The sequence below is a fragment of the Carassius gibelio genome, chromosome A3 (genome assembly GCF_023724105.1).
Source record: "Carassius gibelio isolate Cgi1373 ecotype wild population from Czech Republic chromosome A3, carGib1.2-hapl.c, whole genome shotgun sequence".
Classification (NCBI taxonomy): Eukaryota; Metazoa; Chordata; class Actinopteri; order Cypriniformes; family Cyprinidae; genus Carassius; species Carassius gibelio.
Window position 1 is genome coordinate 2,299,330 of NC_068373.1, and position 26,681 is coordinate 2,326,010.

The 26,681-nt window shown below is 39.4% G+C and overlaps 1 protein-coding gene across 5 annotated transcripts in view; it reads right to left on the bottom strand.

The window, feature by feature from the left end:
• Positions 1–26,681, bottom strand: part of LOC127943737 (gastrula zinc finger protein XlCGF8.2DB-like) — a 313,695-nt gene that overhangs the window by 107,923 nt on the left and 179,091 nt on the right. The window lies entirely within an intron of this gene.

Sequence of the window (26,681 nt, forward strand, 5' to 3'; positions counted from 1 at the left end):
GTAAAAATTAAATAAAATTAAATAAAAGCCAATGTCATGTATGTATTTGTGGTTGTATGGAATACTATTTTATAAAGGTTTAGAGGAAAAAAGTTCCTAAATAAAAAGTTAATTTATAAAAAAAAAATGTAATGTTTAATGTTAACTTATTTCTACTCAGTTTTATTTCTTAATGTACAGATGCAGTTACTCAGATTTACTACATTTTTTAGAGTGTACCCTATCCTCCATTTGTTTGCATCTGTAGATTTCTTCTAGATTCACCAATTTAGATTTGCAAATTTCAGGGGGAAAGACTCTTGATGTAAGTCATTAACTAACTGGGGACGTTCTTATTTTATTAACTTATTTTATAGAGCTCGGGCGTAGACGTTATGGAATGGTGCATTGTGGGTAACGGCGGCCATTTTAGAGGTATCGCAAAGCAGGTTTGTAATAAGATAATAGCCGGTCTCCAGAAAAAGTTATAGAACGTGACAAAAAAAGTTGGCTATACCTATATGGACAAACTTAATAATGAAACCAAACAGCGCTACTTAAAAAAAAAAAGAGATTGTAGGCGGAATCGATCCCTATGAACACATGAAAGTTTACCAAGCCTCAGTTTCCCTGATAATTTCTCCTACCGGGTCTGTGGAGTGAGCGCTTACACCTCCGATCAATTAAAACAATTAAAAAATTTAAAGTCACTGGAGGCTCACCTCCAGATCACAAATGGATCTGCAAATTAAACGTGGAGAAAACAATCGTTCTCACTAAGGAAATAGTGGTGACACACACACACATACACACACACTTATCAGATTCTGCGAGCTATGAAGTCTATGCGGGTTTGTTAGACTTTAGGAGTAATTACTCCCCTATCATACTTGCAAAAATCCACTGTTTTCATCCGGTAGTTCTGTAATCCGGTATAATATTGACGAACATTCACCTCAGACACAACCCACCAAAACAAGACGCTTAACTTCCTATTTTGAAGTTCGTTCCAGTTTTTTTTTTTTTTTTTTTAAACAAGTTGTTCAAATTTGTTTAATACAGTCAGCACAAAAATATCAAAAAGCAAATTAAGTTCAGGATTGGGTCAAAAGAAAATGTTGGTTTCCCTCCGTACAGCGGTGACCCAAGCCACCTGACGCCTCTTGGTGATTTCAGACACCTTGTGTTTTTGTTTCCAAGTAGGAAAAGGTTGAAAACTAATATGATTCACAAGGCGTTTGCCCTGTCGATCATGAAACCGATTACAGCAGTTCACAATACAGAAATACTGAACCTTTTTCCAAAAAATAATCCAAATTAATGACCAAATGACCAACGTTACATAATGCCTACTATACAGTACATCTACTTCTGTACCGCAATTCCCACAATGCATTGCGACGTGACGCAATGATCCCGACCTCTATTACATGGCTTGGTTGATCTCCAATGTAGAATGCAGTCTGTTATTTCTTGATAACAGACCGCTGTGCGGAGTATTCGGTTGTTAAGTGATGACGTAAGAAGCGCTGTTTCCGGGTCCAAGCCTCAACTCGCTTCACTTGAGAATACGACCTCAGCAGCCGTTTATGAGCACTGTTTATTCATATTAATCATGTAAGCTAAACGCTTTCATTAAACTTACGATATACACTACAGTCTCTGTGCTCACAGCGTCCCAAACACAAATAATTTTTATATATTTTTTTATATTTATATTTTCATTGTCTGGCTATCTTGGACTTCGGTATGGAATTAAAGGTTCAGATTGTAACATTTTCGCTAGTATTCTATCACATTTTGAGTTTATATTAGCTCCTTTTGTTGTTTTCTTGTGGTAACTGATAGAGCATTTGGACACGGAAGCGCTGCTACGTGACGTCAGACTTAACAAGCGAATAACAGACCGTTGCCATGAAAAACAGAGTGTTGCTATGGACTCACAGGATTCTAACCGTAGAGACGGAGCGTACTATTTTCTTTAGCGGAAGCAATACTATCGGGTTTAAATCAATAAATTCCCTTTTAATATTTTGTGTCAAATTATTTATTTATTTGGTAGGTAGCCATGTAATAAGCAGGAGGATAATGTATAGCGATTATCCCTTACACAGCTCTAGTCTAGTAGCTCATGAGGCATGCATGCTAGCAAAACACAGGTTAACTAAGTTATATTTGCCTTTGGCTAATCAGCAGTAAATTCGAGCATTATTCGAGGCACTGGTATTTTAATCTTTTGTTCATCACCAGCTCCACTCACCTCAGCACAAGCCAAGAAAAACACTGCTGGGAGGGGCTGCTGCTGCCTGCAGGTGTGTGTCTGTGTATCTGACGTGTGCCGATGTGCGTCGATGTGCGCCGCTGCGCGCAAGGGGGGAAGGGAGGGGGCAGGGGGTTTTGTGGTCAATGAGCGCTTCAGAACTCCTGACCTGATATTTAGATATACTATTCTTCAATAAATATATTTGTTTGACAGGGAAGCTGTGCGCATACAGGAATATATATTATTAAAAAAAAAAAAAAAAAAAAAGCACCCTAGAAAAAAGGGCACTTTCTCTCCAGGAATAAAAAGGGCAGGTGCTCAAGCCCCCTTTGATGTCTATGTGTGCACGTGCCTGGTCAGTAAACCATTTACCAGTGGTTTTGGCACTGTGAGCAGGTGCCAGGTCATGCTGAAAAACTAAATCTTCATCTCCATAAAGCTTTCAGCAGATGGAAGCATGAAGTGCTCCAAAATATCCTGATAGCTACACTGTAAAAAAAGATTAGTTGACTCAACTTAACTAAGTCAAGTCATCTTGTTGCTTTGACTGAGTTAATCTGAGTCAACTTATAGTGTCAAGTTTATTACACTTCAAAACACGAGTTGATGCAACATGCCGTCTGTTGACTCAACTTCCTGTATCAAGTAAGTTGGACTTTAAAATATTATTTGAGATGACTTTAAGAGATGTTGGTTGAATTTATTGGATCAAGTTCCTACAACTGTGAAACAAGTTGGCTAAACATGGAATACATCATTGATACAACTCGCGATTTGTTGACTCAACTTTCTGTATCAAGTGATGTGGACTGGAAAACATTACTTGAGAGAACTAAAAAAAAAGATGTTGGTTTTAGGGCAACATTATTATAATTTTTTTATCATGCTCTATTGCCAAGTTACTTGAGTTTACAGAAATTGCTAGATTTCAAAATTTAAAGTAAATATCTACTAAAAATCTACAAGTGTCATGATTCTGCCCTCGTGTCCTTGATTTTTCCCTAGTCTTGAGGCAGGATCATGACAGACCCGTGTTTTGTGTACAAGCATATGGCCTTGTCTTTGGGCCATGTGCTTGTGTTGTCTCGTTCCCTTGCCCCGCCCCCCCTTGTTATCCTAGTCTTGTGTCGTGATTGCCTTATCTGTGCCACCTGTTGTGTCTTAATTAGTTCCCCTATTTAGATCCCCTAGTGTGCTCTGTCTTTTGTCGGTTCATTGTTTCCTCATATGTGTTCCATTGAGATTGTTCTACACTGTGACTGTGACTGTGACTGTTCCTACATGTGAGTGTTTGTTTATAGTTAGTATTTAGAGTCCTTGTTTATCTTGTCAGCCCAGTCCTGTTTAGTTATTTAGTCTTTACCCTAGTCATTGTTTTCCCCCTTGTGGGTTTTGTTTTCCCCTTTTGTGTTAATAAACCCTCTGTGTAACCTGATTCCTGTCTGCACTTGAGTTCCTCCCTTACCAAACCGTGACAGAATGAACCGCCCAAAAAGGAACTCAGCAGGCAGGAGGACCGCCGAGCTACAACACCTGTTGGAATGCTGGATGTCATCCCCCACCAACAGGAAGGGGGTCACCCTCCCATACTCGTCCAAGGGTGAGTGGATTCTCCACAATTATGCCCGGCTCTGGGAGAGTCTCTCCCAGGAGGAGCCGCAGAGGTCCCCCCCACCTACCCAGCTGCCAGTGATCCCAGAGGGTCGTCTCCTGGCCGTCACAACACTGGGGGAACAGGCAGATCCCTCCCAGAGTCCTGAGGCGCCTTCCACAGCCAGCAGTCTCCCCAGGAAGCGAGGGTGACGATTGTCGTGGGAGTCAGTTTCGGAGTCGTCGGCGTCAGAGTCTGTCCTGCCTGAGACCAAACTCCCCCAACCCGTCTCTGTTTCAGCTGTGACCTCTGCACCGCGGCCAAGGAGGAAGAGGAAGAAGGGGTCTCCCGGTCCTGCGACTCTGTCTCCTCCTGCAGCGGTGAGCGCTGGTGTGCCCGAGCCAGCAGCAGAGAGCGCTGGCGTGCCCGAGCCAGCGGCGGTGACCCTTGACCCCGAACCGGCGACTAGGAGAACTGTTTCCAAGTCCGCAGTCGTGAGGGCAGAGGAGAGAGCCGCGGCCGACTCTGCAGCAGAAACTTTACTACAGTCTGTCTCATCTCGTAAGGAGATGCCGGTTATTATTGCTGCTAAAGCCTTGTCTGATTATTTGTCTCGTCTTGTCCAGATCCTGCAAGTCCCTACCAGTCCTGTCTTGTCCCCAGAGATCCCGAGCCAGCCGCTGTTTGCGCAGTTCCTGACCCAGTTTCTGTCTCCACCGATGTTGTCATGTGTCCTGTTGATGTCTCCTCGTGTCCAGCTGTTGTCTCCCCGTGTCCAGTAGATTTGGTCCGGTGTCCTGTTGATGTTGCCCCTCGTCCAGTTGATGTAGTCCTGTTGATGTTGCCCCGTGTCCTGTGTCAGTTATCCAGAGATCTCTCCTCACCACCCAGACCTGCCCGGACCCCTCATTGTCAGCCTTTGTCCCGTCCTCCTAAGACTCCTGCAGTGGTCTGTCCCCCATGAACTTCGTGGTCCTGCCTCCTCCACTTCCCTGTTTGTTTGTTTTTTTTATTTGTCACGCTAACCCTGCCGTTGTGTATTCATGTTTGCCTTTGTTGTTATTTGTCATGTCTTGTTGGTTTGTGTCTGTGTCCCAGTCTGTCATGTCCCGTGTTTTTTTTTTTTGATGTCACCGCTGCAGGGGTTCTGTCATGATTCTGCCCTCGTGTCCTTGATTTTTCCCTAGTCTTGAGGCAGGATCATGACAGACCCGTGTTATGTGCACAAGCACATGGCCTTGTCTTTGGGCCATGTGCTTGTGTTGTCTCGTTCCCTTGCCCCGCCCCCCTTGTTATCCTAGTCTTGTGTCGTGATTGCCTTATCTGTGCCACCTGTTGTGTCTTAATTAGTTCCCCTATTTAGATCCCCTAGTGTGCTCTGTCTTTTGTCGGTTCATTGTTTCCTCATATGTGTTCCATTGAGTTTGTTCTACACTGTGATTGTTCCTACATGTGAGTGTTTACCTTACGTGAGTGTTTGTTTATAGTTAGTATTTAGAGTCCTTGTTTATCTTGTCAGTCCTGTTTAGTTATTTGGTCATTACCCTAGTCGTTGTTTTCCCCCTCGTGGGTTTTGTTTTCCCCTTTGTGTTAATAAACCCTCTGTGTAACCTGATTCCTGTCTGCACTTGAGTTCCTCCCTTACCAAACCGTGACAACAAGAGAATGGGCTGGTGAAACTTAAGTATTAACACATGAAAAAGTAAATGTAAAAAGTAAGAGATGAAATCCAATTCAATAAGGACTTTTATTAAAACCCCAACAAGTCCAACTTTAACCAGCATTGCTTTAAAATTGAGACATCAAAAAAAGACCTTCCTTGGGACATGTTCAAAATTTTGCCTTTACACTCTCTAACACACTTTTGCTTGGGGCTGCTTACTAACTGAAATTACACTGTTCCACAAATATTATTATTATTAGAAGAAAAAAAATAACTCTCCCAATTCAACGGAGTCCATTGTTGCATAAAGCTTTATAAAAACAAAACAAATAATGTATCTCTGAGAAACTTGCACAAATGTCAGCCAGAAAATGAACACGTTCAAACATTACAGAAATCTCCACTCTGTTCATGTTTTCTCTACAACATAAAATACAAATTAGTGTCTGCAAAGAGACATTTCCTCTACAGAGAGCAGAGATCTGTTAGAACATAAAAACATACTGTTGTGACCCACAGAAGTGCTTTACATTTATTTCCTCTTACTACATAGTGGACAAATGGCAAGAAAATTAGAATACTTCCTCATGGCCAAATGCAGAAACATCCTCCTGAGCCATCTCTCTAACTGAGCAGTTTATTCTTTAGAGAGTGGACCCTGGGACTGCACATCCCATGAACAAGCGATGAATTACCTCAAAAGTATATTTAATCTCTTTTGGATAGTCAAGGTTCAGCATGTACAGCAGGCCCATCAGGTTCACAAAAGCGTTGGGTACATCACCAAGATGACGCGTGACTTTTCCTCAATGACAATGGCAACATCGTTTTAGGAAACTGGAAGCGGCTCTTTCACATCTTCAACGACCAAAAGGATTCCAATCACCATTCCTTTGATGAAGTCCTCCCCAGGATCTGTTGGCTTCATGCAAAAACAAACAAAATACAAAAAGGTGCCTGTGCCTTTTTTCTTATTTATTACAGAGCCATTTTCTTATTTATTCAGTCTGTATCAAATGCCTATCCAAGTACATTTATTAGAGTAGGTTTTACTGTCTGGCATAATCTACATCCTGGTCCGTCTCCTCAGTGGGGTTGCACAATTAATGTGGACCACAACTACAACAAATATGCACTTACATCCTTGTCGAGACTCTCCTTTAAGGATGTCATGTCTTGAACTTCCTCGAAGCGTTTCAACCGGAATAACTGAAGAAGTTTATGCAGATGGCTGTCCAGACCTTCATAGAATTTATTGATGCCCATTGAAGTGAGCCTGGTGAATTCCTTGGTGATCTATGTGGAGAAGTAACATTACAGTTTTAGTTCAAGTTAAAAGTCACCTAAATGTTCACATTTCAGAACTACAACTGACATGTTGTAAGACTTGTGACGTACAGTGGAGACCTGTTTCAAGGTGCACATTTCATTAATATTAACTTCAACCTCAACGATCTGTGTCCTCAGATGGACAGATTGGTTTGTGTGACAGGTTATTGAGTTTTATTAATGTTTACGTCAGACTGATATGTCAGTGCTTTGTTAAGTTGTCATGATAATTTCATACATGCTAAGTAAGAAGGCTGTAAGTTTAACAAATCAGTATGTACTTACTATGATTTAAGTAGTTAAATATAAATATGTAATTCATATCAGTTCAAGCATTATTTCATATCATAATATATAGGAGTGGCCTACAGGAAATATCAATTTATGTTTAATGTGTCAAATATTCTGTTAGTCATAACAGAGCAAGTTTTTGCTTGCGTCTGTTGATTAACAAAAAAAAAAAGATGACATATTTCCATGTTTTTATATTCTGGGTCACATCAGAAGTCATCAAATTACAGTCATAAGTTGAATTGTTGAGGGTGTTTTTACTGTTATCAAATGTAAAAATGGGTCACGTTTGACCCTCAACAATATTTAAGCGTTACATAAATGTTACTTAATTTTAAATTTTACTCCCAAATATTTCACTTTAGGGAGCATGTGTGCTCAATGGGAGGAATGTTAGCATAGAGCCCTGCAATAAACACAATACAACATTACTACTTTGCTATGACAAAAAAAAAATGTACACATTTTACCTGTCTTTCAGTAAAAAGGGCAGGCCATCTGACTCTCATTTCGGCCACAGGTAGCTCCTCTTCAACGATCTCCTGTCTTCTCAGTGCGCATGTGGCATTCATTGCATCATCGATGTAGGCCATGTTTGGGGGTTTTTTTTTTCATCTCCTGGACCATCTTTTCTCAATCTTCTTCAAGACTTCTGCTGTCTGTTCCCTGGGGGAGATCTGGAAGAAAATTTGTTTCAGACCCTCTAGGTTTCTTCACTTTGTTTCTCTTCCCTCGCGTGTCCCCAGCAACTCTTTTCTCAGAATTAACCTCCAGTTCTCGGCAGCCCAAACCTTTCAATTTCTGTCTGTAATTGCCCATCTTGAACTTTATGCTATGTTTTCCATCCATACCATCCAGATGTGGAGCCAGGTTCTTTAAGGCTAGGATGTTTTTCAACAAGTGCCTTAGCTACACATCCAAAATGTTCAAGTGTAGGGTAGGTCATGAATGAATATATTGTTTCAGCAAGTTTGAGCAGAATCTCAGACTTCATGTCCCTTGAAATGGATAGAAGTGCTCCACATTCTCTAAAAGCATCATTGCCCTGCCTGAGCCTCAGCTCAACATCATATGAGAAGGTAGGGATGGGAAGATAAGCTGGCCATTGCTGTGAACGCCGACCTGCAAAGCACTCTGTTTGGCTACTCAATGAAGAGGATGTCATGGGAGATGATGAATGAGCTAAAGTGGATGCTGCCAGAGATGATGGTACAGCAGAGCTGAAAGTGTCCAAACTTGAGTCTGAAGAGACAGGGCAGAAAATGACTTGCAATGTCACCTTGTCCTTTGGTAGATCATCAACACACGTGAGGTTACAGAAGTCTTTGAAATCCTCATCTTCATATTGAAGGTCAAATGAAGAGCGTAACTGCAGTTTGTTTTTCAACACCAGTTTCAGGCCGTCAACCGAATCTGGAACAGAGTCCAAGTGATCATTTCAGCACAGGACATTAGAAATCTTCTTGCGACTGAGAAACTCTCAGGACTTCTCTGCTGATGAAGAAAAAAAGAAAGAATGTAGGAAAAGAAAAAATGAACAATAAAGAAACATTAATAAACATGAACATTCATACACATTTTATTCTGTTTAAATCCTGTTTTTACATTTAAGTACATACTTTTTTTTCAGATGAAGAAGTGGAACACACCATTTAAAGTAAAATAACAGCTCAACTGCATGTTTTTTTTTTCAGATGAAGTAAATGAAGTACCTTAATGAAGCAAAAAAACTTTTGATGTCACCATCAGTTTGCCTGCTTTTGTGTATGGATACAGGGGTTGATATCCATTTAGTTCGTGTAATTCCACAATCACCAGTTCAGAAGACTGTTTTTACATCAACTCATAACTCTGCAGGTGCTCCATGTACCATGCATGATATGGTTCTATGAGGAAAGACACTTTGCTGGACACAACTACAATTTTAACCAGCTTCCCAAAGTCAGGCAGGCCACTGGTGTGCCCCACTGACAGAAACATACCCTCTGAATACTTTGTGCCATAAAGGTAGGCATGGGTTTCAAGAGACACAAGACTTATGTTTCCATATTTCAGCTCTACGGCCCGCCTCATGGAGTGCTCGAGTGCATCAGGTGAAACAATTGCAGTGTGTCCAACTTCCAGATCAGGTCTGAAAAGACTTGGCAAGTCTAGATGGTAAGCTAAAGAAAGCTGGTGTTTTGTTGATAGTGTGAGCAAGATGTTTCTGAAATTGTGAGAATCATGCACCACCCTTTTAAAAAAGCTGTGCTTAGCTTCAAAACTAATGGTCCAGAAATCAACCAGGGGACCAAATCTCCGAATCAATTCGGGACAATGTTCCAAGAAGTGGTGCTTGGGCAGGAGGTGGAAATCAGGAAACACCTCTTTTAATAGGCACCTGTGATCTGAGATTTTACACTCCAAGTATGCCAATGTCTCTTCTGAAAAATGTCCACTAGCTAGAAGCTCTACTATTTCTTTCAAATCTAACAGAATCCCCCAAGTTTTGTCATCTTTTGGTATAATGTGACCGATCATCAGAGGCAGAAGTCTCAATAGTGTCCACTTTTGTGGCAATTCCCACCAATAGATTTTTTCGATGCAAAAGACTTTGAAATTGGATGAGGTCTGTTGGTTTTATCTGTAAATTTGAAAGGGAAGCATTCAATGATGGAATTCAGCTCATCTATTGTAAAGTAATGTTTGGATATCAGAGACTTTATGCATAGACTTAATTCCCGTGGCACTATTCCTTCAAAAAGGTAGTGCATAAAATCTGGGGGGAAGCCCTGGATTTTGTGGAAATGAGAAAGTCTGTCGAGAACACAGTCACTCTTTACTCCATTCACGGAAACTAACTGATGTCTGTTTAATGGGCTAGTTGCATATCTCCGCCATCTTGGATTTCCGGTCTTGCGAGTGTGTGCGTAGATACTTCCGGTTGTGCTTAAAGTCAGTGCAGAAAACTGGAGAAGTCCAAATATTACCTTCTATATGTTTACAGGATTTATAATATCACTTCATATGCAAATAAGATATACACTGCTATTATCACTATACTACAAATGTTAACTGAGCCAGTGGATTTGAAACTTGTGTATGTTTGGGTCCGGTGAATGAATTAAATACACTAATGTTCAATACTGTTCACGAAATTTAAGTTGAACTCATGGCGTGTATACACAGCTATATAATGTATTTTATCTAACCAAATATGTAAATGTACAAATTACTTATTTCTCGAAAATGTTTGCATTATTATTATTATTTTTATATTAAATATTTACCTCATGAGACCTGGTCTGCGATTTATCTTCAGAAATATCTATTTCTCAATTGTACACATACATCAGTCTGTTTCATTTTCACAACATATTTTATTATTTTACACAGTAAAAAATACGTGACTAATTTTAATATGTTTAATCTGATAATTAATGCAAAACAATAACAATATACATAGACAGATAATGATTTATGCTACAGATCTTTCACAAAACAAATAAAAACACACATGAATGCAAACAGCGATCTTTTATTTAATGCAAACATACCATAATTATATTACGTTTAATTGTACAGTTAGTTATAAATTATGTTATCAAATAAAGTTAATAAAACATGCTTTATCAGAAATCTCTGTGCGTCTTGTTTGACAGTCAGAAACATTTATCTTACATAACAGAACAAAACCTGCTCTTCAAAATGAAAAGTATTGCATATTTGAGTGGTTTGTGTTTGAAAGAAGAAATCCCTGTGGACCTGACCTGACGCTGATCCGCATAATCTACAAAAGAATAAAGCAATCTCCGCGTTGTATCTTGATGAATTCGCAAAATATAGGGAGGATGTTTCCCCATGTTTTTGATATACCATTATCGGCTGTTAAATTTGAAAATCATTAATCTTATACACCTAGCCAAGATCCGTGTGCAAGTTTCCATTACAGTCAATGCGAGCGTCGCAAGACCGGAAATAAGTACGCACACACTCGCGTCGCTGAAGCTCACCGGCGCCATCTTGTGCACCTAGCCCATTCCAGAAGGTCCTGTTTGTGAGCTTCAACTGTCCGGAGTGGAAATACACTCTCTTTTACCTCGTGAATGTCAATATCCTGCCGACTACCTAAACAAAACCGACAAAATTTGTCGACATTAAAACTCTCATGAAACCCAGCAAGTGTGTGGGCCCCCAAGTTGTCTGCAGACACAGCACAGTACCTCTAACAGTTGTTCACATTTTCTGAACATACAATCCTTGCTGCTCAAGTACTTCAAGGTCTTTTAGCAGTTGTTCAAGAATGGCTCCATACCCATATTTTATCACATCATTGCTATGACACAGACATGCGAGGTAGATTGACTGTACAGATGATCTATATCGTATAGGTAAATTTGAAATCACCCAATAGACTGCACAGGCCTTGTGCTTTTTTAGATGTACCTAGTGGGTCGCAAACTTCAAAGTCGTCTATATACAGTCCCAGGGCAATGCTAAGATCTTCTGACGAGAGCAAATTATTGTCTTTGTAATATAGACCATCTCTGTATGTTTTGTACTGAGACAAGTGTTCAATTGTTTCAATATGTCCTGTCTCCAAGACTTTATCTAACACATCGTTACGACTTAACAGCTCTGTCTTTTGTATTCAGAGCCAAAAGGCCCGTCTTTTGACAAGAAACTTAATCTCAATTATAGCAGCAGTGACTGCACTGTTTACTGCACAATTATGCTTGATCAGTACACTTTCAATTATTTTTGGTGTGCACTCTTCTACAACTGAGCTAATACTACAAAGCTCATTTATTATTTCCTGAGTTGTTGATTTAGACACGTGCAAATTTGTTTGCATATGCAGTAAGAGAGATGCAATTTTGTGTTCAAGTAAATCATGCAGATCTTGATCCTCTATTAAATCATCTGTTAAGTCTAGATCGTCTGAATGTGTCTCAAAGTCTGTACTTTCAGAGTTTAAAGTGCCTTGAATAAAAGTTTGAGACAGGTTTTCTCGAAAATTGTCAACTATACAGAGGTGATGTTTCTTACTCTTATGTGCACGAAAAGTACTGTACACTCTCGACTGAAAACTACAGTCTTTAAAGGGACATTTAACAGTTTCCTTATTGTGTAGGTGTATTTTCAAATGTGCACTATACTGTGCATCACTACAAGCCTCTGAAAAATTGCACAGTTCACAATTTAACAGACTGAACAGGCTTGACTATTAAATGTTTTTTTCAGAGATGATTCTGTCCTAAAGGAGCACACACAGTCTGCATAGACACAGGGAAGAGGATAGTTCCTTGCCTGATGACAGTGCTTCAGCTTATAATGGACAATTAGTGTGTGTTGGTTTGGCGAGGAGAAATTGCAACACTTGCAGGACCACCTCATTGAAGGGCAGTTGCCCCAAACAGCGCTGTACTGAAGTGAAGTAACCCTGTACAGAAAAAATACAAAGAAAGAAAGAAAAAAACATATTCAATCGTTATCAGCAAAATTGGGTTGATTACTTTTCATGTAGTATGAAATACTTTTTCTTTTTTTAAGCGGGTCGACCTGATTTTAAACAGCATAGGGCTCCTTTTCCACTGGCCCCAAAAAAACAGACAGTAAAATAAATGGACAGAGTGACGCCGTAGATTTTAACGGAGACCAGTGAAGTCTTTTTACAATTTTTTACAAAAACGTCTGCACGTCTGCTACGGACCCATAACGTGAGATACAAGGTAACGGAGCCTTTAGAAATAAACAATGGACAAATAAAGTCTTTAAACGCTTCAGATGTAAAGTTATTCGCAAAGTGACGTCAAAATAAATGGCAGTCAATGGAATGCTAACAGCGGGTGAGTGCCAGGTAGCATCAAAATGGTGCCATAGGAGGTACGAGTTGTGGAGAAGCAATTTTAAATGTATTTACTTGAACGGTTAGACTGAATGGATTATTGTGAGTTTTAAATGAGTTTCCATGCTTTTTTCAAGCTGAGGTTGTTGTAACTCTTCATACTTCCCCCTTGCAAAAACCCACGTCTGATCTCCAACTGGTGGTCTGCGCGATTGTTCACCCCCACTGCTGCACGTTGCCATGGATACAGAGTGTAACGGCACACATATCACTACACATGAAAACAATCAGCTATCACTACGTGTTTATACCGCTCAACATAAACTCAACATAAAAAATACACTGTGTGCAGAATTATTAGGCAAATGAGTATTTTGACCACATCATCCTCTTTATGCATGTTGTCTTACTCCAAGCTGTATAGGCTGGAAAGCCTACTACCAATTAAGCATATTAGCTGATGTGCATCTCAGGAATGAGAAGGGGTGTGGTTTAATGACATCAACACCCTATATCAGGTGTGCATAATTATTAGGCAACTTCCTTTCCTTTGGCAAAATGGGTCAAAAGAAGGACTTGACAGGCTCCGAAAAGTCAAAAATAGTGAGATTTCTTGCAGAGGGATGCAGCACTCTTAAAATTGCCAAGCTTCTGAAGCGTGATCATCGAACAATCAAGCGTTTCATTCAAAATAGCCAACAGGGTCGCAAGAAGCGTGTGGAAAAACCAAGGCGCAAAATAACTGCCCGTGAACTGAGAAAAGTCAAGCGTACAGCTGCCAAGATGCCACTTGCCACCAGTTTTGCCATATTTCAGAGCTGCAACATCACTGGAGTGCCCAAAAGCACAAGGTGTGCAATACTCAGAGACATGGCCAAGGTGAGAAAGGCTGAAAAACGACCACCACTGAACAAGACACACATGCTGAAACGTCAAGACTGGGCAAAGAAATATCTCAAGACTGATTTTTCTAAGGTTTTATGGACTGATGAAATGAGAGTGAGTCTTGATGGGCCCGTGGCTGGATCGGTAAAGGGCAGAGAGCTCCAGTCCGACTCAGACGCCAGCAAGGTGGAGGTGGAGTACTGGTTTGGGCTGCTATCATCAAATATTTGATGGATTGAGGATGGAGTCAAGCTCAACTCCCAGTCCTACTGCCAGTTTCTGGAAGACACCTTCTTCAAGCAGTGGTACAGGAAGTAGTCTGCATCCTTCAAGAAAAACATGATTTTCATGCAGGACAATGCTCCATCACACGCGTCCAAGTACTCCACAGCGTGGATGGCAAGAAAGGGTCTAAAAGAAGAAAAACTAATGACTTGGCCTCCTTGTTCACCTGATCTGAACCCCATAGAGAACCTGTGGTCCATCATGAAATGTGAGATTTACAAGGAGGGAAAACAGTACACCTCTCTGAACAGTGTCTGGGAGGCTGTGGTTGCTGCTGCACGCAATGTTGATGGTGAACAGATCAAAACACTGACAGAATCCATGGATGGCAGGCTTTTGAGTGTCCTTGCAAAGAAAGGTGGCCATATTGGTCATTGATTTGTTTTTGTTTTGTTTTTGAATGTCAGAAATGTATATTTGTGAATGTTGAGATGTTATATTGGTTTCACTGCTGAAAATAAATAATTGAGATGGGTATATATTTGTTTTATGTTAAGTTGCCTAATACTAAAAACTACTTCCAAAAATATTCAGCTTTGATATTAATGAGTTTTTGGAATCATTGAGAACATGGTTGTTGTTCAATAATAAAATTATTCCTCAAAAATACAACTTGCCTAATAATTCTGCACTCCCTGTATAGTCCATACACTATGCCGGTGGCCAGTGTTTTTTTGCACTCTTCTTCCCCACGGACCATGAGTTGCTGTTATCTCGCTGTCTGTTAATGCTGTGTCAGGTTGATTGAGTGCGAGCAAAGCTTCTGTGTCGCGACGTCACGTAAATTGGAGGGTTCACCCAGGTATAATGTTCCCACTGTTCACACATTTTTCACACATAATGAAGACAGGACTCGCACCATTTCACTTGTATAAGAGTATACTATCGGTGCCGAATACTTGTTAATGTCGAATATGAGGCTCAACCCTACATTAAAGAGAGGGTGAAATGCTCGTTTTCACTCAATATCCTGTTAATCTTGAGTACCTATAGAGTAGTACTGCATCATTCATAACTCCAAAAAGTCTTTAGTTTTATTATATTCATAAGAGAAAGATAGTCTGTACCGATTTTTCCCAGAAAAACACGAGCGACTGGAGGCGTGACGTGTGGGCGGAGCTAAAGAATCACGAGCGCCAGTAGGCTTTTGCGTTGAGAGTGTTTCGAAGCTGTGACATTACCCAGAGCCGTTGAAAAACATAATTAACGGCTCTGACATTACCTTGAGGAAAAAACCATCATCCAAAATAAACCATGGCTAACAGTCAGATTCAGCCGTTTATTTATGATCCAGAATCAGATCCAGAGGCTGAAACTGAACGAGAGCAGCAGCAGCAACGACTCGCTCCGAGCGGGGCTCGAACCCGGGTCTCCGATGGGAGGGGACGCACTAACAATGGGGCAGAGATATTTGAAGCAGTTTTACTCACCGCCTGCGGTTCCAACACACGATCGTGACCCTTTTTCGTTGGGACTGCATTACTCTTAAGAAATAAACGATGTACAAATCCGTCGTCAAACTGGGCCTTGTTTGTAAAACAAGCATCTTCGAAATGCTGGGAACAAACACAAACACTTGCACAACTCCGTTGATGCTCTATAAAAATAAACTCCATCCACTCGTCCCTTAATGCTGTTTCTCTTTTGGTAATCTGTGCAGGGTTGTCTTGCCCTGGCAACCAAAAACACACTCCTTTTGTGACATTTGGCGACGCTCTCGCTCTGATCAGTGAAGTCTGTTGTGCTCTCAGTGGTCTGCTATACGGGAGCGCGCTCTTCCGGCAGAAGTGCCTCAGGACCCATATAAGGAAATTCCGCTCCATCTAACGTCACACAGACCCATACTCGAAAAAACTTTATCGAAACTTGTGACAAACCGGAAGTAGTATTTTTGGAACAGAAATACTCCTTCAAACGTACAACTTAATTTTTGAAACTTTGTCCATGTTTAGCATGGGAATCCAACTCTTTAACAGTGTAAAAAACTCAGTATGCATGAAATAGCATTTCAACCCCCCCTTTAAATACTTGCTGTGACACTCCGGCGCTAACATGCTAATGTATTTCCAAAAAACGAACGAACATGAAATATTCATCACAGGTTATGTTTACGGATCATTTGAGACTGAGAGACCTTAGACGACGAATGCACATTACCAACAGATGAACTAAGTTAAAACAACTTTAAATGTACTTACTTGGACGGCTCAACTCCGAGGACAAAAGATGGCGGTCTGCTCGGATTTTCAAGAGTTGAACATGGCGCGTGACGTCACTGCGGACACATGAGTGTTGGCTGAAATGTCCACGACCTATTTTCTGAAGTGAACTGAACCGATTATTATGAGTTTTTAATGAGTTTCCGTGCTTTTTTCAAGTTGAAGTTGTTGTAACTCTTCTTGCTTTGTTGTAATGGGCAATGAGTTCTCTCAGCTTGACAACAATAGTCCCTCTGACTAAAAGGCCAAATCATTTTTAACAGTGTAGCTGCATTGACCCTGCCCTTGATAAAACACAGTGGACCAACACCAGCAGCTGACATGGCACCCCAGACCATCACTGACTGTGGGTCCTTGACACTGGACTTCAGGCATTTTGGCATTTCCTTTCTCCCCAGTCTTCCTCCAGACTCTAGCAACTTGATTTCTGAATGAAATGCAAAATTTGCTTTCATCCGATAAAAGTACTTTGGACCACTGAGCAACAGTCCAATGCTACTTCTCTGTAGCCCATTTCCTGCACACGCCTGTGCACGGTGGCTCTGGATGTTTCTACTCCAGACTCAGTCCACAATCTTCCTCAGGGTCCGGTCACCTCTTCTCGTTGTGCAGCGTTTTTTGCCACACTTTTTCCTTCCCACAGACTTCCCACTGAGGTGCCTTGATACAGCACTCTGGGAACAGCCTATTTGTTCAGAAATTTCTTTCTGTGTCTTACCCTCTCGCTTGAGGGTGTCAATGATGGCCTTCTGGACAGCAGTCAGGTTGGCAGTCTTACCCATGATTGCGGTTTTGAGTAATGAACCAGGCTGGGAGTTTTTAAAAGCCTCAGGAATCTTTTGCAGGTGTTTAGAGTTAATTAGTTGATTCAGATGATTAGGTTAATAGCTCGTTTAGAGAACCTTTTCATGATATGCTAATTGTTTGAGATAGGAATTTGGGGTTTTCATGAGCTGTATGCCAAAATCATCAGTATTAAAACAATAAAAGACCTGAAATATTTCAGTTGGTGTGCAATGAATCTAAAATATATGAAAGTTTAATTTTTATCATAATATTATGGAAAATAATGAACTGTTAGCATCACAATATGCTAATTTTTTTAGAAGGACCTGTGTATATATATATATAATGTACACAATGGTGTGAAAAGGTGTTGGCTCCCTCACTGATTTCCTAATTTTTTTGCATGTTTGTCACACTTTAGTGTTTCAGATCAAACTATTTTTAATATTAGTAAAAGATAACACAAGTGAGTACAACATGCAGTTTTTGAATGAAAGATTTGTATTATTTAACCCTTAGAGACATTTTTTGGGCGCCTTACACACCTGCACTTTTCTGTGTTTTTCAGACCTATTCTAGCAGTCAGCATCAAGAGCCATATATCATTATAAACAGGAGGACTTACAGTCTAAGTTTAACTAATTCAAAGTCACAATTTTACTTTCGTTTTTCTCAAAGAATGAATGAAATTACAGAATTTTAAGAAAAATGCAAGCAACAGTTGGGTGTTTTTTACTGTGTACTCAAACAGAAACTCCTAAAGTTTGGATATTTTTCTTTAGATATACCATTCCCCAAGCAAATTATACCCATTTATTACAATATTGTTATCTGCGCTTTTAAGTAAAAAAAAACAGGCCTATTTCGTTAACTAACAATAGAGATGTGTCCAAAAACATTTTAATGAGTAAAGAAAATAGAAAGAGTGTTATTTGATAACAAAACCAAACAAAACAAGTTTTTTCTTCTTCTGAGATATATATTTTCAATCTGAGTGTGAACTATAAACACAAACAATGCAGCATTGGCTATGTTAAAACAATTTTACAAATTGTCTTCAACAATACAGTACATAAACACTGCAAATGATTCACAAACTACACAAAATGAGTGAGAAATATTCAGAGTGCAACATAAAAACAGTGCAATCTTTCTTTTTAAACTATATATTTTGTATAATTATTTAATTATAATAGACCTAATATATATGAGAGATCCACGGCTATAATATGTGTCAAAATCGATTTTATCTATTTACAGTTCATACATGATGCCCCAGAGCTGTCAGGTTACAAACACCTTCCTTGGGATTTAGAAGAGCAAAGACAATCATACAGGTTTGGGAAAACATGAGGGTGAGTAAATGATGACAATATTCATTTTGGGCTGAACTATCCTTTATATTACAATATTGTAATATTGATATTATAAATCTGCAGAAAATAGCATAAAAGGTATGTGGGGGACCTTCATGCTTTGTGTTGGGGGATGTTTGAGTACTGTACTGTAACAGAAGGCCAGTAGTGTCACCTCTGTATGTGATCTGTAGTTGCAGGAGGTGAGGATGGTTTGGTCAAGTGCCCGTCCTGGACTTCAAGTTAAACTGCAACTCAACAGCAGTGGAGGTTTCTCTCTTATCGAGCCTGACCCACCTCCAAACACCAAACACAATGGAAGAACTCAAAACTGTTTTTGTGATGGGCATGATGGTGCTTCTGGGGGTCGATTAGGAGGAGTTCGTTGATCAGCTGAAACTGAAAATGAAAATAAAACATGAACAACCGTGTGTTGAGCATCGAAGAATAGAATTTGAAAAGAAAGATCTGTGTTAAATGATGCAAGTTAAAATTGTATAGGTTAAGGGTGTATTTTCTCCCAATATTAAAGATTATTTGTTCAGATGTATAGTTTGTGTGCTTGTATAATATAGTTAATTGATTAATTGGTTTGATTGTTTATATGTAAATATTTTGCAATTGGTTTCCAATAGTTCTGTTGTTTACTTTGTATTTCTCAAAATCTTAGTTGTTTCCCCCTCATATTTGGTTCAATTAAACTCATTAGATAATTCTCAGTTGTGCCAGTTTTGATTCTTTTCACACATAAACATCCTAGGCTATATATTACTGACAGTACGATAACCTCATATAACTTTTACATTTTCATCATGACAGCATGTGAAAAAAACAGGGGGGGGGGGTGTTTTGAAACATTCTAATTCATAAAAATAAATCATGAGAACATGAACTAGATGACATCATGCGCTAATGAGCATATTTATTACATAGTGTGTCGTATTGTATCGTATTGTATTCCCTATGCTCACATACTTCAATTTAATTTAGCCATTTAATTTAGTTCTCAATAAAACTTTTTATAACTATATTTTAATGTATCTGTTGTCGGACAACGGAATGAATATCATAATGACTGAAACGTGGTCCATTAAGACTACACAACCAGCTCTCAAACATTAATCTGCACTAATGAAATCAAATACATATACGATAAAGTCAGTGGTTGTGCTGTGACTGATGTTGGCTATACTTGCTTGTAAAACAGAATTAGAAGCAACAGAATATATTTCTTTTTTTAACTGAAAGTGCTGCTCTTCTCTGCGCTCGCTGAACACAGCAGATACAGAGAGAGGCTCGCGCTGGGAAAGAGAGACCTCACGCTCGTACGGCAGCACCAGAGTCTTAGATACTAAAAAATTATTGTCCAAAAAGTCGCTAGATTTGTCTTGCGTCAACAAGTTGGCAACTCCACTGCCCAGCGGACCGGCTTCAACCGTCTCGCAAGTGTTGATAGGCTATTACTCGTGAGGTGTAACCAATCAGATAGCGCCGTGGGCGGGACATTGAGCAAGTCTCCAGAGTGCTGAATAGACCCCTTAAAAGTTTGTAAACATTGCAACGTCTCCGGGTGGGCGGGGCTTAGGCGGACGCAATGTTGACAAGCATAAACTAGCAAGGTTTAAGGAGGGATTTATTAAACATGGATGCAGAAGAAGGTTCGGAACCGTCAGAATATGTACAGTCCCTGAGTCTTCGGGACCGTGACAGCTATTTTTGTAAATTAACTCTCGCGGATGGAAGCAGGCTACCTCACCCGTATGCCATACGGCCATTTTAATTACTTTTGGTTGGTTTGGGGAATTTTGTCAAGGCTTTTTTTCTAATGTAACCTATCGCTGGGCTAACTATGATTAGCAATGTGTATTATTTTAAGAGACCATTCAAAGGAAGGCACACACATCTATCGCTGTATGTTTGTTTAACATTTAAACTAGCTAGTTCGCTGAAGGTTGGCGACTTTTCACCTATAAAACAGAAACTTGCTGATTTACTAGATAAAACCAACACACCAGTTCATATGCATAGATTATTTTACCTGATATGAAGTGTGCACTGCAAACACAAGCCTTACGGTGAGGTCACAGTGACGTAGGTGATTAAGGGGTCTATATAGAGAGGCTGCACAGCAGCTATATCAGAGCCAGCCAAAGTAGCGCATTTTAAAATAAAATTGACTTTAATCAAACCACGGATCTGTGATACGTTTTGTGATCTGTCTCGCCGTTAGTGCAGTGGCACTGATCACTTTTTGGGGAGGGGGGGGGGGTAATTAAGCAGAGGCAGGGATTGACCAGAAAGGAGGAGATCCCATGCATCCCCCTGGCAAATCGCACCCTGACAGTATGTTAAGTTGTAGAACTTAGCAGGTTTAACAACATTTGTATGAACAAAAAAAGTACTCTGAACATTTAAATAAAAAGCATTACACAAAACATGTATAACATAACCATTTTCAATCATTATTTAACATCAAATGTGTAAGTGTTGCGTGTTTTATAAATATATTGCCAATTAAATCTAGGATACTTGTGATAAACAGCACGACCAATTAACACATTATTAATAGATGTTTGAAACATTTTTATACTGTTCTTTAAAGGTAAAATGATGCCAAAAAGAGCTTAGAATTGTGTAACACAAGTCGATCTTTGGAGTGTGTGGTCACTGCTGTGACTTATCAATCAATCACCTTTATTTATATAGTGCTTTAAACAAAATACATTGCATCAAAACAGTGTCGCAATAATGCAAAATGATAGTAAAAGGCAGTTCATCATTGAATTCAGTGATGTCATCTCTGTTCAGTTTAAATAGTGTCTGTGCATTTATTTGCAATCAAGTCAGTGATATCGCTGTAGATGAAGTGACCCCAACTAAGCAAGCCAGAGGCGAGAGCGGCAAGGAACCGAAACTCCATCGGTGACAGAATGGAGAAAAAAACCTTGGGAGAAACCAGGCTCAGTTGGGGTCAGTTCTCCTCTGACCAGACGAAACCAGTAGTTCAGTTCCAGACTGCAGCAAAGTCAGATTGTGCAGAAGAATCATCTGTTTCCTGTGGTCTTGTCCTGGTGGTCCTCTGAGACAAGGTCTTTACAGGGGATCTGTATCTGGGGCTCTAGTTGTCCTGGTCTCCACTGTCTTTCAGGGCAGTAGAGGTCCTTTCTAGGTGCTGATCCACCATCTGGTCTGGATACGTACTGGATCCGGGTGACTGCAGTGACCCTCTGATCTGGACACAGACTGGATCTGGTGGCTACGGTGACCTCGGAACAAGAGAGAAACAGACAAATATTAGTGTAGATGTCATTCTTCTAATGATGTAGAAAGTACATCGGGTGTTATGTGAAGTGTTTTCGGTTCCAGTTTACCTAATTAATGCAGCCTAAAATCCTTTAACGGATTTGGATATTAAAAGCATATTAGTATGTTATGTGTATGCCAGGTTAAAGAGATGGGTCTTTAATCTAGATTTAAACTGCAAGAGTGTGTCTGCCTCCTGAACAATATTAGGTAGGTTATTCCAGAGTTTAGGCGCCAAATAGGAGAAGGATCTGCCGCCCGCAGTTGATTTTGATATTCTAGGTATTATCAAATTGCCTGAGTTTTGAGAACGTAGCGGACGTAGAGGAGTATAATGTAAAAGGAGCTCATTCAAATACTGAGGTGCTAAACCATTCAGGGCTTTATAACTAATAAGCAATATTTTAAAATCGATACGATGTTTGATAGGGAGCCAGTGCAGTGTGGACAGGACCGGGTTAGTATGGTCATACTTCCTGGTTCTAGTAAGAACTCTTGCTGCTGCATTTTGGACTATCTGTAGTTTGTTTATCATCATCATCTTATCACCTTTATTTATATAGTGCTTTAAACAAAATACATTGGTCCAAAGCACTGAACAACATTCATTTGGAAAACAGTGTCTCAATAATGTAAAATGATAGTTAAAGGCAGTTCATCATTGAATTCAGTGATGTCATCTCTGTTCAGTTGAAATAGTGTCTGTTTTAATTTGCAATCAAGTCAATGATATCGCTGTAGATGAAGTGACCCCAACTAAGCAAGCCAGAGGCGACAGCGGCAAGGAACCGAAACTCCATCGGTGACAGAATGGAGAAAAAAACCTTGGGAGAAACCAGGCTCAGTTGGGGGGTCAGTTCTCCTCTGACCAGACGAAACCAGTAGTTCAATTCCAGGCTGCAGCAAAGTCAGATTGTGCGGAAGAATCATCTGTTTCCTGTGGTCTTGTCCTGGTGCTCCTCTGAGACAAGGTCTTTACAGGGGATCTGTATCTGGGGCTCTAGTTGTCCTGGTCTCCGCTGTCTTTCAGGGATGTAGAGGTCCTTTCTATCAGTACTGAAAGTATAATTATTCTAAAAGATACATTTGCAGCGTCCCTGTATTATACTGTATGTTTTTCTTCATAGAGACACCCCCTTCAGTTCAATAACTTTTTTAAAGAGGCTCACACTGTTACAAAACAAGTAGCTAAATAATTATCTGACCCTCTATAACATATCAGAAGTCTTGAAAGTAAAAGTTTTTTCTCTAAAAGATACATTTACAGCATCTCTGTATTATACAGGTCCATCACAATACATTAGAATTTCGTGGAAAAGTTCATTTGTTTCAGTAATTCAACTCAAATTGTGAAACTCATGTATTAAATAAATTCAATGCAGACAGACTGAAGTAGTCTTTGGTTCTTTTAATTGTGATGATTTTGGCTCACATTTAACAAAAACCCACCAATTCACTATCTTAACAAATTAGAATACTTCATAAGTACACATTTTTAGTGAATTGTTTGCTTTCTGGAAAGTATGTTCATTTACTGTACATGTACTTAAATACTTGGTAGGGGCTCCTTTTGCTTTAATTACTGCCTCAATTGGCGGGGCATGGAGGTGATCAGTTTTTGGCACTGCTGGGGTGGTATGGAAGCCCAGGTTTCTTTGACAGTGGCCTTCAGCTCATTTGCAATTTTTGGTCTCTTGTTTCTCATCTTCCTCTTGACAATAGCCCATAGATTCTCTATATGATTCAGGTCTGGTGAGTTTGCTGGCCAGTCAAGCACACCAACACCATTGTCATTTAACCAACTTTTGGTGCTTTTGGCAGTGCAGGCAGGGGCCAAAAATGATTGTGTATCCTAGTGAACCAAACTGAGAGACCATTTTGAAGGCTCAGGAAACCTTTCCAGGTGTTTTGAGTTGATTAACTGATTAGCATGTCACCATATTCTAATTTGTTAAGATGAAACAAGACCAAACAATGCAGATGAGGTGAAGGCCACTGCCAAAGAAACCTGGGCTTCCATATAACCTCAGCAGTGCCACAAACTATTCACCTCCATGCCACACCGAACTGAGGCAGAAATTAAAGCAAAAGGAACCGCTCCCAAATATTGAGTACATGTACAGTAAATGAACATACTTGTTGTACTAATTTATTATTATTATTATTATTATTGGTCCTATTAAGAATTCTAATTTGTAAAGCTAGTGAATTGGTGGGTATTTGTAAAATGTGAGCCCAAATCATCACAATTAAAAGATCCAAATACTTAAACTACTTTTATTTTATTTATAAATGTAATTAATACACAAGTTTCACAATTTGAGTTGAATTACTGAAATAAATGGACTTTTCCACGACATTCTAATTATTGAGATGCACCTGCATGTTGTGCCTTTAGAGAGACACCTTCCAGTTCAATAACTTTCTACAAGAGGCTTAGACGGTTACAAATTCTTGAAATACAAGTATTGGTCACAAAACATACATTTGCAGCATACCTGTTTCTTCATAGACACACCATAACTTCAATTCCAGTTCAATACCTTTCCAAAGAGTTACACCACAAGCTGCTAAATAATTATGTGACAATCTTCAACATATCAGAAGTCAGGAAATACAAGTATTGGCCATAAAACATACATTTGTAGCATCCCTGTGTTGCTTCATAGACACACCATAACTTCACTTCCAGTACAATATCTTTTTCAAAGAGGCTCACACGGTTACAAAACAAGCTGCTAAATAATTATGTGACAATCTTCAACATATAAGAATCAGGAAATACAAATATTGGCCATAAAACATACATTTGTAGCATCCCTGTGTTGCTTCATAGACACACCATAACTTCACTTCCAGTAAAATATCTTTTTCAAAGAGCCTCACACGGTTACAAAACAAGCTGCTAAATAATTATGTAACAATCTTCAACATATCAGAAGTCAGGAAATACAAGTATTGGCCATAAAACATATATTTGCAGAATCCCTTTGTTTCTTCATAGACACACCATAACTTCAATTCCAGTTCAATACCTTTCCAAAGAGGCTCACACGGTTACACCACAAGCTGCTAAATAATTATGTGACAATCTTCAACTTATCAGAAGTCTTGAAATACAAGTATTGGCCATTAAACATACATTTGCAGCATCCCTGTGTTTCTTCATAGAGACACCATAAATTCACTTCCAGTTCAATACCTTGTTAAAAGAGACTCAAACCATTACAAAACAAGCTGCTACATAATTATGTGACCTTGTAGAACATATCAGAAGTCTTGAAATACAAGTATTGGCCATAAAACATACATTTGCAGAATCCCTGTGTTTCTTCAAAGACACACCATAACTTCACTTCCAGTTCAATACCTTTCCAAAGGAGGCTCACACGGGTAAAACACAAGCTGCTAACTAATTACGTGACCCTCTTCAACATATCAGAAGTCTTGAAATACAAGTATTGGCCATAAAACATACATTTGCAGCATCCCTGCTTCATAGACACACCATAACTTCACTTCTAGTACAATATCATTTTAAAAGAGGCTCACACGGTTACAGAACAAGCTGCTATATAATTATGTGACCCTGAGAAACATATCAGAAGTCAGGAAATACAAGTATTGGCCGTAAAACATACATTTGCAGCATCCCTTTGTTGCTTCATAGACACACCATAACTTCACTTCCAGTACAATACCTTTTTAAAAGAGGCTCACACTGTTACAAAACAAGCTGCTACATAATGATGTGGTGATCTGGTGACTGTGGAGGCCATTACAGTTACGTGAACTTATTTTCATGTTCAATAAACCAGTATGAGATAATTTGAGCTTTGTGATGTGAAAATCCTAGTAGATCTACCTTTTTTTTTTAAATACTCAGACCAGCCCATCTATCACCAACAACCATTCCACGTTCAAAATCACTTAAATCACCTTTCTTCCTCATTCTGATGCTCGGTTTGAACTTCAGCAAGTCGTCTTCACCTCATCTAGATTCCTAAATCTATTGAGTTGCTGCCATGTGATTGGCTGATTAGCAATTTGTGTTACCATGCAATTGAACAGTTGTACCCAATAGAGTGGCCTGTATATGTACTGAATGTGTGTGCTGTCTTGCATGGAGATTATGTGCCACTACTGGAAAAGGTTGGCCATAGACATTTTGCTGGCATCAGGTATAAAGCACTTTGAACAAACAGTTTATTTCCATGTTAGACACACAGAGATTAATTATAATCCTATCTACCTTCTAATAATTGCAGTGTCAAAACAGGTGTTTTGCTCTGTATGTGGGAAATCAGAAAAAGGCCAAACAGAGGAGCAAAGCACCAGGGTATTCACTATGCCATTTCTGCCAGTTGACTTCATATGTAAATTGAAAACAAGTGTTTTTTGGTAAGCTCTTATAGGAGCTTATGCTGAAAGTGTGTTTAAACAGCAATAAAGGTGTCTTGCGTATTCGATATGTTATGTAATTACTTTTGTAGTGTTTGGTTTATGTTTGATATTAGTCTTTTGGTGTACTCAAGGATTACTCATTTATATTATTTATATTCTTCAGTTGACACATAAAAGGTACATTTTCTTATCATTAAGTAATGTTTCAACAGGATGTAGGAAAAGAAACCACAGTTGCATCTGTATTTTTAACTGAGCTTATCTGTATCACCTCATTGTCATGTCATATCAACCCTGCGCTGACCTTTATGGGTGGGGGGGGGGGAGGTGGAATTGTTGACTTTTAGTAGGACATATGATATAAAAACATTTTACATGTACCAATCAGACAAAAATTGTGTGGTGTATTCAGATGATGTAACCCCGAGTCTGTTTTCCTGTTCCTTTTATTTTAATATTTCATTCTTATCAATTATAATTATTACTTATGATTCAGGTAAA